This window comes from Parasteatoda tepidariorum, chromosome 9 (assembly GCF_982258835.1).
Source record: "Parasteatoda tepidariorum strain Cologne lab strain chromosome 9, Ptep-v5.0, whole genome shotgun sequence".
Classification (NCBI taxonomy): Eukaryota; Metazoa; Arthropoda; class Arachnida; order Araneae; family Theridiidae; genus Parasteatoda; species Parasteatoda tepidariorum.
Window position 1 is genome coordinate 56,048,915 of NC_141763.1, and position 14,093 is coordinate 56,063,007.

Genomic DNA, 14,093 nt, shown 5'->3' on the forward strand with positions numbered 1-14,093 from the left:
ATATATTAACTGACTATACTATGTAATTAAAATGGAAAGAAAGATATTTTTTTCATCGCTTTAAATTAGATTTTATGTTTGACAATTGAATACGCAGGGCTGGAGAGATATCTAACCTAGTTCTGAATGAGTTTTTTCGTGTATGCATGAACACTAAAGGAATAAAACAAGCTTAATTATGTTTTTGTTGAAATGAAAACAAAAGAGAACTCTTATTAAACTTTTAGAATGGTTATCAGTAAAACATATTTCTTTATCAATAAATTTAGTTTCTTTTTTCTTTCTTTGATGAGAAATATTAATGCAAATTTTTAGAAACGGGCATTTCTTCATAATTAATATAAATGCATAACTATAGCGAGCAGAATAACTGTATATATATATATATATATATATATATATATATATAAACAGAACTGTTTTTGCTTTCACTTTAATCTTAACTTAACGAAGCCAATTGGTTTTTAGTACGCTTGCATGATTTTTATTTCAAATTTTGGCGGTGTTAAATAAAATAAACCAAACAATCCCGTCTTCTAATAAATTGGTAATAAAATGGTTCAGATACAACTTTTTTTTTTCGTTCTAAAAATGCCCCTTACCTGTTCTTCCACTAAGTTTTTAAATTAATGTAACTAAAATAATTTCAATTGCTGCTTTCTTTGTTGCTTTTTTTGGTGGCTTTACGTTATTGAAGTAAGCAAGTTCTAGTCTATCCCATTAGAATAAAGATAAATTGTATTTAGCATCACTCGTTATGATGCTATTGCTCGTGAACAACACATGATAATCAAAATTTACCACTATCAAGTAATTTTCTCCGGTACATATCCATTTGGATTGGACGTAAACACTTATTTTCCAATACATTAAAATATTAATGCACTATCTTTGCTACCACTGGAAAAATATTTTCGGAAACTGCGGAACATCCGTTGTAGAATTCTTATCAAAACTGCACCAGTTACCATAATACCAGTAGTATATATATCAGTAGTAAATTTCAATTAAGTGTCATCTGCAAATGGCGATTTTCTACGGTTATCCTTAACGAATCTCCAATTAACCGTTTCTCCTTTAACTTAGCCTTTTAGCGCATAACTTATTTTATTTCAATTACTACTATATTATCAATTAAGCATCAGTGTCGATAATAATATGGCTATTTTTTACGGTTTCCCAAAACGAATAAGTACCTTTTCTCCATTATTTTCGCTTTTTAGTTCAAAAGTCTTTTTCTTTAGTTTCAATTAATATATATTACCAACATTAACTAAGCGTCATTCAATATGCATAGATTACCTAAATTATTTAAGCGTCATTGGCGTCAATAATAAGATGGCGATTTTTTACGTTTCTCCTTAGTGAATTAGTACCACATTCCCATTTATTGTGCCCTTGAAAACATAAATATTTTTTTTTTCTATTAATTACTGTTGATTTTAAATAAATTCCATTTTTTGAAACACGTTTTGAAAGAAATAATGTAAATAAATAAAAAAGCGCATGGTATCAGACAACTCAAAATATATAAATTTGGTGGCATAGACCACGTGTACTACCACGTAATATTGTTTATTGAATTCATCTGACATTGCGAGTATAATGTAGCGAAATATTTAAATACATCCAATATAGTTTTTTTTATCAAATCGAGACGTAAGCTAGTAATTATGACTGATGTTATCTTTAAAATAAGTGAATAATTGAAATGTCTATAGTTAAATTTTAAGCAATGGAAGCAACGAAAATACTAACGCTTAACCAATAAGAACTCACTTTTCACTCATCCCGCTCGAACAGCTCATCGTAGAATATTCTAAAGTTGACAGTGACTTTCCACATGCTTAAACTATCTGTAAACAGAATTTCATTGATTTTGGTTGGATGGTTTAGGAGTCTGTAGAGAACACACCCACGCAGACAAACAGACAGACATTTATTTTTAATATGTATAGATAGATAAATAAAATTACAGACTCCAAGCAAACGGAAATGCTTTTTATAGTTAAAGAAGAAAATTATGAATAAGTAAATGCTTAATCTTATACTATAACACGAGGAATGGTTGCCAAGTCGAAAATCGCCCCAGAATTAATAAACTCCGGTAAACTTGGGGGTCTGGGGTTTTTGGCCACGAGGAATCGATTGGCGCCGGTTTTGAAGCGCTACGGTCGAGCAGTTCGGAGTTACAGATAGGATATTTTCAAACTTTATTAGTTCGCCATAGATACTTTTCTCCACTCTTATAAATGTATGCTAATGCGAACCTTACAATTGAAATATTAATTTTCGACAACTTAAACCAATAATATACGAAGGAATTAATAATTTAATTGTAAGGTTCGCATTAGTTTACATTTATCAAAGTGGAGAAAAGTTTAACTTTTGTGTTAAAATCACCATCAACAAAGTCCGACATTTCAACATTCATCAGATTTCAAGCTACATTTTCAACATGCAGAACGCACCTCTACATGAAATTCTTCAAGGAGCCGGAATTTTGGAACAACAAGCGATCAACTCAATTCTACCCGCAAATGGACAACTAGAAGATACCGTCACTGTCAGAATGCTTCTCCATTATGCCGAACAAGCTTACCCGACCGTCAAAATTGCCGTACTTCACCCTGAATTTGTCGCACGCTTCTACGTTACAACAGCGGATGGAGCTTATGAAGGAATGGCTCTTCTCAACGATGTCAGCGACCAGAACAGAGGCGTATCTAGAGAAAATGGCGCCTATGGCAATCCTCCCTATCGGCGCCCCTTCTTAAAATATTTTATATATATATATATATATATATATATATATATATATATATATATATATATATATATATATATATATATATATATATATATATATATATATATATATATATATATATATATATATATATATATATATATATATACTACAGTATATAATACAGTACTGAAGCGCGTTTGATTTGTAAGTTACCAAGGATTGGCTCGAAAATGGATGTGCGCGAGTTGATATTATTCTGGATAAGTTAATAATTAATAGGTTGACATTTAATTATACAATTTTAATGATTTTAGAAAAATAACATTTATTTAAGAAGAAAAAAAGAGAGAAAGAAGCATGAATTGCCGTTTGGCGCATATTTTTAGCCACGGATTTGCCCGAAATAGATTTGCGCGTGGTAAAAATTATATAAATTAACCAAGAAGTTTTTAATTAACTTATTTATAATAACATACAATTAACTCAATGATTTCACATAGAATTTTATCGCTTTAGTTGGGTATCAATTGTTTTTTTTCTTTCAAGTTTTGAAGAGTTTGTCAATTTTTTTGGAGAAAAAAACCATTACTTTATGTTTTTTTATTTCTATTCATTTGATTAAACATCGTATTTAAATAGATATTTTAGAAACATTAAAATTCTAAGTAATTAGTTTATTTACATTAAAATCATTTCTTTTATCGTTTAAATCAACAAAGCAAATATTTTCTTCTTTTATAATACCCAAATCTAAAAAATTTTAATTAATGTTATCATCATGATTACAAAGCAAAATTAATTCTTTGCGGTAAATATTATATAATAAAATTGTATAACTTTGAAAATTAAAGATAATTAAATCACCAATAAATCTAAAAACATATTTAATAATAAGTGCATGATTTTTTTCTTCATAATAGTGCAAAAATAAATTAGCTAAGAGAGATGAAAGATAAGATCCTTGTGGTATTCCATCAATTTGAAAAAATATTCTTTTCCATTGTTAAGGTAGTTATTAAAAATACTATGAAAATCGCAATTAAGGATATTTTTAAAATCATAGTAATAATTCAAAAAGACATCTTTTAGTTTAAAAAGGGGAATGCTATTGAAAAGATCCTGGAAATCAAAAGTCGTCATCGGGTTAATTTTATTATCGTTAATATATTCTAAACTCGAGTGATTATTAGTGATAATTCAAGAAAAAGTTTCTTTAATGATATTGTTAATAATTAATGTTTAAGTAGGTTGAGAAAATGGAAACTATTATGAACATATTTTTGCGACATCGTGCTTGAAATTTTTAAAAGGAAAATAAAGACAATTAAAGTATAGACATTTTAGTTTCGTTTCGAATTTTTCTTCTTTTTAGGATTATAAAACTTTCTTTTAAAATCGTATGGTAGACTTGGAACTATTCAAAAGATTTAAATATTTAATTAAAAGTTTGTATATTTAAATTGAAAATTCTTATCTTTAATTCTTGTTTGTTCATTTTATGCACATAAGTTCGAAGGTGGTTGGAACCCATCAAGTAAACTAGAAAAAGAATTACCTTTGATCTTTGGTAATCCTAATTATTAGTATCAGATAATCATGTATTATTACAATTTTAATGGTTCGATAGGGAAACGTTAAATATTTTATTTTAAATTACAAAATATTACGATAAAATTGTAAGTTACTTTATTTTTCTTTAAACCCATAGAAATTAGTGCATACATTAACTTGAGCAATAAAATCAAATGTAAAAACATACTTCCCCTTAATAAAAACATTTTTCATCGAATTTAGGTTTTTGATCTTCGTATTCCCCAGAACCTTAGACTAGAAAACAGGTCCTCCCCCTAATATATTTCCTTTAAATTTGAGCTAAATAGAATATTATTTTTATGTAAAGAAACAAAAAAGTAACAAAAGTACAATAATAACTGAAAACACATTTAGAAAATCTGCACTAATATTAAAATGTTAATAACACACATTGATTTCTTTTGTTCATATTTGAATTTGTCACACAATTTTCGCATATTTCACAAAATAAATAAAATGGAGGATAAAAGCTTTATTTCTAAGAAGAAATATTCTGAATTAATGCAATAAATTAAAACTGTTTTACAATAATCTTATTTTTCCAAACATGGCCATGGCTAAGGTACCAAGGGTATTGTTAAAAAAATCCATAAAAGATATGATAAAAAAATTGCTAAAAGAATTAGTTTAAAAAAATATTATTTCGAGCGGGCATAAAATGCTTTTTAAAGGAAGGTAATGTAATATTATTATTAAATATTTTAAATAGTTCGGAGAATTTTCTATAGTTACGGTTTATTAAAACCAAAGTAGGCTGTTATGTGACCAAATTACTACGTTAAATCTTAGTTAATAAAAATGTCGTTTCTTAAAATTTGCACTCAAGCGGCAATTAGTTGAAAATATTAAAAAGAAAGAAGGTAGAGACGAAATGCAAGTTTATAGAAAAAATGATTTAAAGTTCATATGATCAAATTTAATCTTAACACATAGATCGACAAATATATAATTATTAATAAAGTAAATTTTTGCCTTAGCGGTTATTCGTTTAAATATTTAATGGTGCAGAGACATTTTTTTTTAAATTTAAATATTGTCTGGGGTAATAAGTAAGTTTAAAATTTTAAGCGGTTAAAAATTTACCCAATCGAGAACCTTTAGCTTAAAATGCAACTTCAGTTTACAAGCAACAAATAATTAATTTATCTATAAAATAAAGGATTTAACCATCGATATTTTTTTGACAAAGCCATTATCCGAATAAATCTTTTCAAAATTAATTGAATTTAATTAGTTTTAAAATACTCCTTTTAAGAAAAGGAGAAATATAAATCTTTTGAATATTTTGAGGACAGAGGTCTTTTTGAATTTTTATAAAAATGCATATGTTTAATAAATAAACAAGCTCGAATTTTTCTATAAGATGTTTATTATTAATTTTTTCTTATTTTCTTAAAATAAAGGGAATTAATGAATGAAAAATTTTTTTATTGTGCTGCTTTAATAGATAGTTATAAAATACATATGTGCCTACAAATAAGCCTCAAATACATATAAGCCTCAGTGATATTTTTTTCCATTTTATTTTAATTATAATGGACAAATAAGATGCTTTGAAATTAAAAAAAATACTAAGTAAGGTCTTGATAAATTACACAACTCTTTTTTTTTTCTCAATTTGTAAACAAAAGAATTATTTAAACTTGAGCTTAAGTTATTAATTTAAAATTAAAATTGAGTGTGAATAATATTTCTGTGACTTAAGGGCAAAAAAAAGGAAAGTAAAAAAAAAAAAAAATATCAGTTTGAACAATTAACGATACGTTCCTTAATCTATTCATTCAATAAATAAATTAACCAATTAAAAATAAATAAATTGAACTTTTATGAGTGTTTAAACCTATTAATGAATGAAAGGAAATGTATTTCTCCATAGTTGGCACGCTTAACTGAGCCAATGCTACGTAATTTACACAAAAATATTAACTTATTGCAATAATTTTTCAGGAAACTTGAAAAATTATGTTTCCAACATTTCAAATTTTAACATTCATTTTTTCTTCCCATTAAGACATTGTTTTTAATACTAATACAATAACGAACATTTAATTCACGAAGTTCACTTTTTGTTACCAAAATATCATTGTGCATATTAAACGATTTTGTTTTATAAAAATAATTATATACAAAAACAAAATATTATAATGTAGTAAACGCCCCTCTGAATCTGCATATACAGAGATGCAAACTTGCTCTGCTCCGTATAGAAAAATATTTTTTATTGAGTGCAAAAGTTACATTTATTGTATGATTCTTCGTTTAATTAATGTAAAACCATTTTCCCTTTCTACGTTTAAATAATAAATAATTGAAAAAAATCACGTGAAACATACTTTTGTTTACTGTTATTTTGTTTTGGTTATTTTGAGAATTATAAATTTTACCAGAATTATCTTAAATTCTGCATGGTTTCGTTTTTAACTACCACTGAATAAAATATTTTAAAGAAAGTGGAGCAGTTGGCATTGCTAGAAAGTATATCGATCGCTATAAAATATAACGTGAAATAATGAAGTGAGCATGATTTCAATACATAAGAAATGATTACTTACAATTTAATCCTTGATTTTCAGAAAATCCTAATACTTCGTTTAAATTACATTTATGGCTGTCTGGTTTAAGCAAGGCAGAGGAACCTCCTGTTTTTAGTATTTAAATGTTTTGTGACAGTGATTCCCACCATGTGTGGCAAAACTTTCCTTTTTGAAAGGATTTACGCTAATTTACAGCAAGGGTTCTATTTGTATATTCAACAAATTCGAAAGCCGCTTTTCAAAGTGATTTTCACCCCTGATAAAATTTAAGATAATTGGGCTAAACTGGACAGGGACACCCCATGGTTTTCACATCTTTTTGCCCTCTGTCACCACCAAAGGGCTATTTTCTATGCCTGCAGGTGTTCTATTCATCCCCAGATAATTGCCCTTTTACATCCTGGTAATGTGATATGAAGAGATGTTTATCTTGTCTTTTTGCTTGTGGTACTGGAAAAAGAAAGATTTATCTGAGGATCTGATCACTGGAAGTTTTTATTCTGCTTTCTGGAGAGTTTTCTAAATGATTCTTTTCAATGTTTTATTTATTTTTTTGAAATTTGTATTATTGTTTTTAAAATTTGTATTAGTATACGAGTTAAATTAATTTTTTTAAAACAAGCAAAATATCAAAATATTTTGAAAAATTGAAAAAACGAAAGAAACGTTGGTGTTGGTTGATTTTGCGCCTTTTTCAAATAATGCGCCCATGGCTCTAGCCATGCCTGCCATACCCTAGATACGCCACTGGACCAGAACAAGGCTTCCAACTATCTATACGGCGTTCAACACGGATTCGACGTGCTACTCATTCCCATTCACAAGAGAGCTCAAATGGATAGAGGCGAGCACTGGAAGCTAGGAATTTACGAAGCAAGCTATGGAGAACGTCAACTATTAGTCTGCGATCCAGTCGACAACCCGCTGCCCATCGATGCTGTTTTGAGAAAAATACTGCGACACGTTTTGAATACCGTTGTTACGAATGAAAAGCTGAAAGGATGCATCGTGAAACCTCGCAACGCTTACAACCACCAAGATGACGCGTCTTCCTGCGGAGTTTACATCGTCTTTTATGCTCGACAATACCTCTCTCATCGACGCCTTTTCCTGGACAAGAATTTTCAAGAAGCGGATGAACGGAAGCAAATTTACGAATTCGTTGTGAACAGTGTCTTTAATTGTATAATTTTTTGTTATCAATTACATTTTATTTCCTATGACTTTTCAAACTTTACCTTTGTATAGAATAGTTCCCTTTCCAAACTTTGTTTAGATAGTTCACAATGGTGCACTTTAACCGGTTATCTTTTCACCAATGGTTTCACAAATTTTCTTATGGCATGTATTGTTTTGATAAATCACAATTGAAAATTTAAATCTTCGAGTTAGCTTCGATACCTGTTTTCTCCGAGCGGAGCTCGGTCACCCGCTGGTTAAACTTTATATGAGTGATGTCGAGGATATCATTTAACAAACAAAAGAAAATACTTTTTATAGTCGAAGAAGAAAGTTATTTATAAATAAATGCTTAATTAAACTTTATATGAGTGAAGTCGAGGATAGCATTTAACAAACAAAGGAAAATACTTTTTACTGTTAAAGAAGAAAATTATGAATAAATAAATGCTTAATTAAACTTTATATGAGTGAAGTAGAGGTTATCATTTAATAAACAAACAAAAATACTTTTAATAGTTAGAGAAGAAAATTATGAATAATTAAATGCTTATTTAAAATTTATCTGAGTGAAGTGAAGGTTATCGTTTAACAAACAAATGAAAATACTTTTTATAGTTAAAGAAGAAAATTTTGAATAAATAAATGCTTCTTAAAATTTATCGGGGTTATCATTTAAAAAACGAAAATACATTTTTACAATACGACAGAGCTTGGGAAAACGAAAAAATGTTTTACAAATAAATAAGAAGAAGAAAATTTGACGTATTTTACATTTTTCTTCACTAGCTGGTTTCGATTTACTAGGCAGAACGCCTTGTTTTACTTTTTCCGGGAAAAAGAAAATAAATAACGAATTTCTTTTTATTATTTCAGATAAAAAGATTATTCAGAACTGGGAGGTAAAAGTAAATTATACAAGAGAGTAAAAGATAAACAACTCGCGTGCAAACAAACACTTCTTTTGTACAAAGGTTTTTAGAATAATTATTAAAATTCGAACTTTTCTTTCTTTAAATGCGTTTTTAAGCAGTGACATAAACACTATATCACCCCTTTAAAGTGAGGTTCTTCGTGAACGTCATTAAATTAAACATTACATTAAACATTAAATTAAAATAAGTTAATAAATTAAAGGATTCCATTTAACATTAAATTAAAATAAGGAATCTATACGCTTTATATAACGACCCTCGTAATCCATCAGGTCAAAATGGACGCTGCAACGGGAGATCGTTATGTCATAAGTGCACAAAAATATCGTAAATATAGTCATAGCTAAAATAAAGCTTTTAATATTTACAATTGTTGCGAAAAAATATTTGACTAATTTTGACGAAACAATGCTTTACTTTACTAAGGATTTGGTAGCTGATAGAAAAATTGGCACATACGCAATTTTTTTTATATATTTATCTATATATAAAAGTATTCTTTAAAATTATACTTCATAGTTAAAAATATTTTTAAAGAATTATAAAGTTATTCCTGGCTGCCATTTTCGATAAATAAATATGCGTCAACTTAACTGGGAAGATCACATGTTTTTATGATGCTCTACTAAAAAAAATTAGAATGAGTTTAAAAAAAAACATTTTATAAAAACTCATGTTATAAAACATGATCAAATGTCATATAAATATTTGTAAAAAATTTCAAGCAAATATCTCTGCAAACTTCTGAGAAAAGAAGCAGAGAAAATTACCTTCCTAATATGGGCGGTATTGGAGCTTCTACGGGATTTCGTATCCCTTTAACTCGGCAATAAACCACACAAAGAGACTGACAAATAAGGCTAGGTCTATTTATACACTTATTTTATCTTTTGAAAAGAAACTCACACAGTACTTACTTATAATTATGTACCAAGGCGTAACATAATTATGTACTTATAATTATGTTACTTATAAATATGTACCATTTATTGCAGCCATCTAAAATTTAAGGAGCCATGTCACTCTTTCTTCATTCCAAGGGAAGCGTTTTACATATATTGTGAGGTTAAATTTGGCTTGAACTAAATAATGAAAACTTTTTTTTTTAATGAGAAGTCTTTTCGGAAGGGGAGAGAAACTTAGACATTTGCTATCTAGACAAAAAGAAAGCTTTATTTCTGGTGTATTTTTTACTCAGCATTGAGTGATCGAATCCAAGTTCGAAACAATAACATTTATTTTAAAAGTTATAATGGTTTTAGGCAAAGCAATACAATGCTCAACTTGCATCTTTTCTATCAAGGCAAATGCAGGTTTGCTTCAAAAAAGAGAGCAATATTTAATTTTATCCCCATTTACTCAGATATCCCCTCTCACCAGTAATCAAATATAAAAGTTAGCGAAGCTTTTTTCACTACTAAAAGGAGCGTGTTTGGTGATTAGTAGTACTAAGTAGAAGTAGAAGTTCTTTCTATTTATTTATTATTATTTTTAGAGTAAAATTTATATATATATATATATATATATATATATATATATATATATATATATATATATATATATATATATATAATATATAAATATATATATATATATATATATATATATATATATATATATATATATATATATATATATATATATATATATATATATATATATATATATATATATATATATATATATATATATATATATATATATATATATATATATATATATATATATATATATATATATATATATATATATATATATATATATATATATATATATATATATATATATATATATATATATATATATATATATATATATATATATATATATAAAATATATATATATATATATATATATATATATATATATATATATATATATATATATATATATATATATATATAATATATATATATATATATATATATATATATATATATATATATATATATATATATATATATATATATAAAATATATATATATATATATATATATATATATATATATATATATATATATATATCTTGGCCAAAGAATACCTAAAGAGGCCTTTTCATTTCAATTCTAACCTTCAGTAAGGATAGGTTCGAAAAGGGACGAAATATATTGCACCTCCAAAACCCGTTCTACTGTCTCCCCTACATTTTTTGTGGGGGTGCGTGTGTGTAACCCGAAACTAATCGACTAACCACTGTCGCAGAAGGGGGATTGCAACCTGCGGGGGTCAACTAGCTTTCAAAAGATATCAGAAGAAACTCACTCTTCATCTTATATTATGCTTTTTCTCTTTCTAAGAAAAACTTAAAAAATATTTTTTTTTAACTCTAAAACGACTTTATTTATTTTCAAAATAGTTTTATCATTTTATTTAACATGCACTTTTTCTAATTATATCTTGAATTGTTTATTATTTTGATTTGATTATTTAGAGAACTAATAATAACCAGAGTATTTAAATTTATAAAATTTTACTATGTAGTCATATGAAAATAATTCATATAAAGTAACTACATTAAAAATAAATTTATATTTTCTCTATAGATCAAATAAAGTTTGTTAATTTTTTTAAAATTGATTTGCTAATTTTTAAAACTTTTTATGTTAAAGTAAAACCTTGAGTTCAAGATTTTATTTTTTTATTACGTATTTAATTTTCTTCTTTCAATTACAATTCAAATACAAATATTTTTCACAATCTTTTTTTAATTTTAATTATTTTTTTTAAAGATTGTTACACCGTTTTGAAACTAATTAAATTCTACCACTTTAAAAAACTATGTTAACATTTAATCCATTGTTTAAGCAAATATGGTTGCTTACTATGTAAATTTGATTTAGACTTAAATATTTGAATTTCGCAATTTGAAAAAACTAAATTAACCTTCACTAAAAACTCACTTCATTTTAATTATTACTTTTGCTAACTACAATTATTATTGTATAAATAACTCCGAACTGGAATTATGATTCGATCTTAAAAAATAAACACCGGGGTTATTTGTCACAAACAAATTGAAACATCAAAATTGAAAATTATTCGATTTAATTATCACGAAATTTTAAATCATATTAAGACAGATCTAGTTTCCGATTATATCACTTAACTTATTCAAATAATTTAGCTCGGATACATTTAAAACTTCACCCACAAACTCATATTCATCATTTTTACTTACATTATTTCTTCTCAGTTATAGTTACTTTAAAAACTTATCGCCAGAGATATTATTTAACAATAATACAAAAGAAATTCCTTATTGATCTAAAGCAGTTATTTAATATAAATTTATTAAACTGCATATTTTGAGAGCGCAGTTTTATATGAAGTTTATTTTAAAGGAATAAAGGAAAATATAACTTATTAAAAAGTGAATATATTTTATTTATCAGCTTTTGCTTGTTAAAAGGTATTTATATTTTATCAAATAATTTTTATCAAGTAATATCTTGTGATTACTTTATATAATAAAGGAACTTCATTTTTAATTAAATTATTATAACCCTAATAACAAAGAATAATGGTAATGAACGCATTTTATTTGTAAATGTCGTAAATAAAAGGACAAATAAATAACTTACAAAAGTATAACTTATTTCTAAGAAATTCCTTAAAAACTATCTTTGATAAGCTTTATAATTTTCTAAACGTTGAAGTAATATTATAAGAAAGTTGATGTAACTCTTTCATTTCAGTTATGAGGATTCATAAGAAAATACCATTATTTCTGTCGTAAAAATAAATTATAACATTTCCGACTAATAAGCTGAAGTGACAGTTTAAATTTATTTTTCTAATAGATCATTTCGATGGATCATTAAAAACAACAAAATAAAACAATTCTATGTTATTTTACATTTTAGTACATAGATTTGTGAGACTGCTCACTGTAATTAATATAAAGATTTATCAAAATAATCTAAATTAATTTATAAAAAGAACGATAACGAAATTTTTGAAAGAAAAGGCATTTATTGGTTTTGATTAAAACTTACAACATAACAACAGATTGAGACAAGTTTACTTTACAAAATTTTATCAAATACAAAAATACAGAAAATTATGGTTATCTAGGAGATATATTCATATAGATGGCATGCTGGCTAACCCTGGGAGGTTTTCGTGTTTTTCCTCTTTATGTAATGCTAATGACGGTTAGTTTTCTTATATTTTAATTAACTATAATAGTACAGTATAGAAATTTCTACTAAAACTCTTCTCCATGAATGGCAAAAGAGGGTCAGGGAAGAGAAATTAAAATAACACATTGATTACATACTTTGTTCTAGCAAAAAGTTATGAATAAAAATTACATTATACACTTTTAATGTGAATTCGAAAAATTTCTCGTTATTAAATGCATAAGATATTGCATAATTACTACTCTTAATATATATTTTTAGAATATTGCGAAAAAAAGTTTTAAAAAGTGTATTAATTAGGAACTACAGATCAGGGAATCAACTAAGGAATCAGGTCTGAAAACATCAAAACCAGTTTGACTGTCTGAAGTAACAAAGAGTAGCTTAACTCTAAGTATTACAGCTTATTTTTATTTTTTAATTTATAGTGATGAAATTTCGTGGTGTTCATAATAATCACATTTCTCATTATTTCTATTTCATCTGGCAATCAAACTGGTTTCAATATTTTCAGTGTTGCGTTCCTAAGCATCGATTCATTATATTTTGATATCGTTTGTATTTTTCTCTCGTGAATATTAATTATGACCACTAATGTTCTTTTACTTCCTTTTTTTTAAAAAGAATTTTACAATACATGCGTGTATTTTCATATTTTTCTTCATTTTCTGATTAAAATGAAAATTTCATAATACTTTAGTGTTCTTGTGTATTTACATTAAAGCACTAAAAACAGGGTTAAGTGCTTGTTCATGTTTGGATGATGCGTGGTCTTGTGTACTAGCTATTTTTTTTCCTTACCGTTAAAAAACATACTATCCCAGCTATTGGAGTAATTAAAACTATTTACGGAATGAAAAAATTGAAACCTTTTAAATTTTTTTAATGTAAATGTTTTTTAAACCTACAAATGAGTGTACGATATATTTTTTTAAAAAAAAGGAAAACTGCAGTTTTG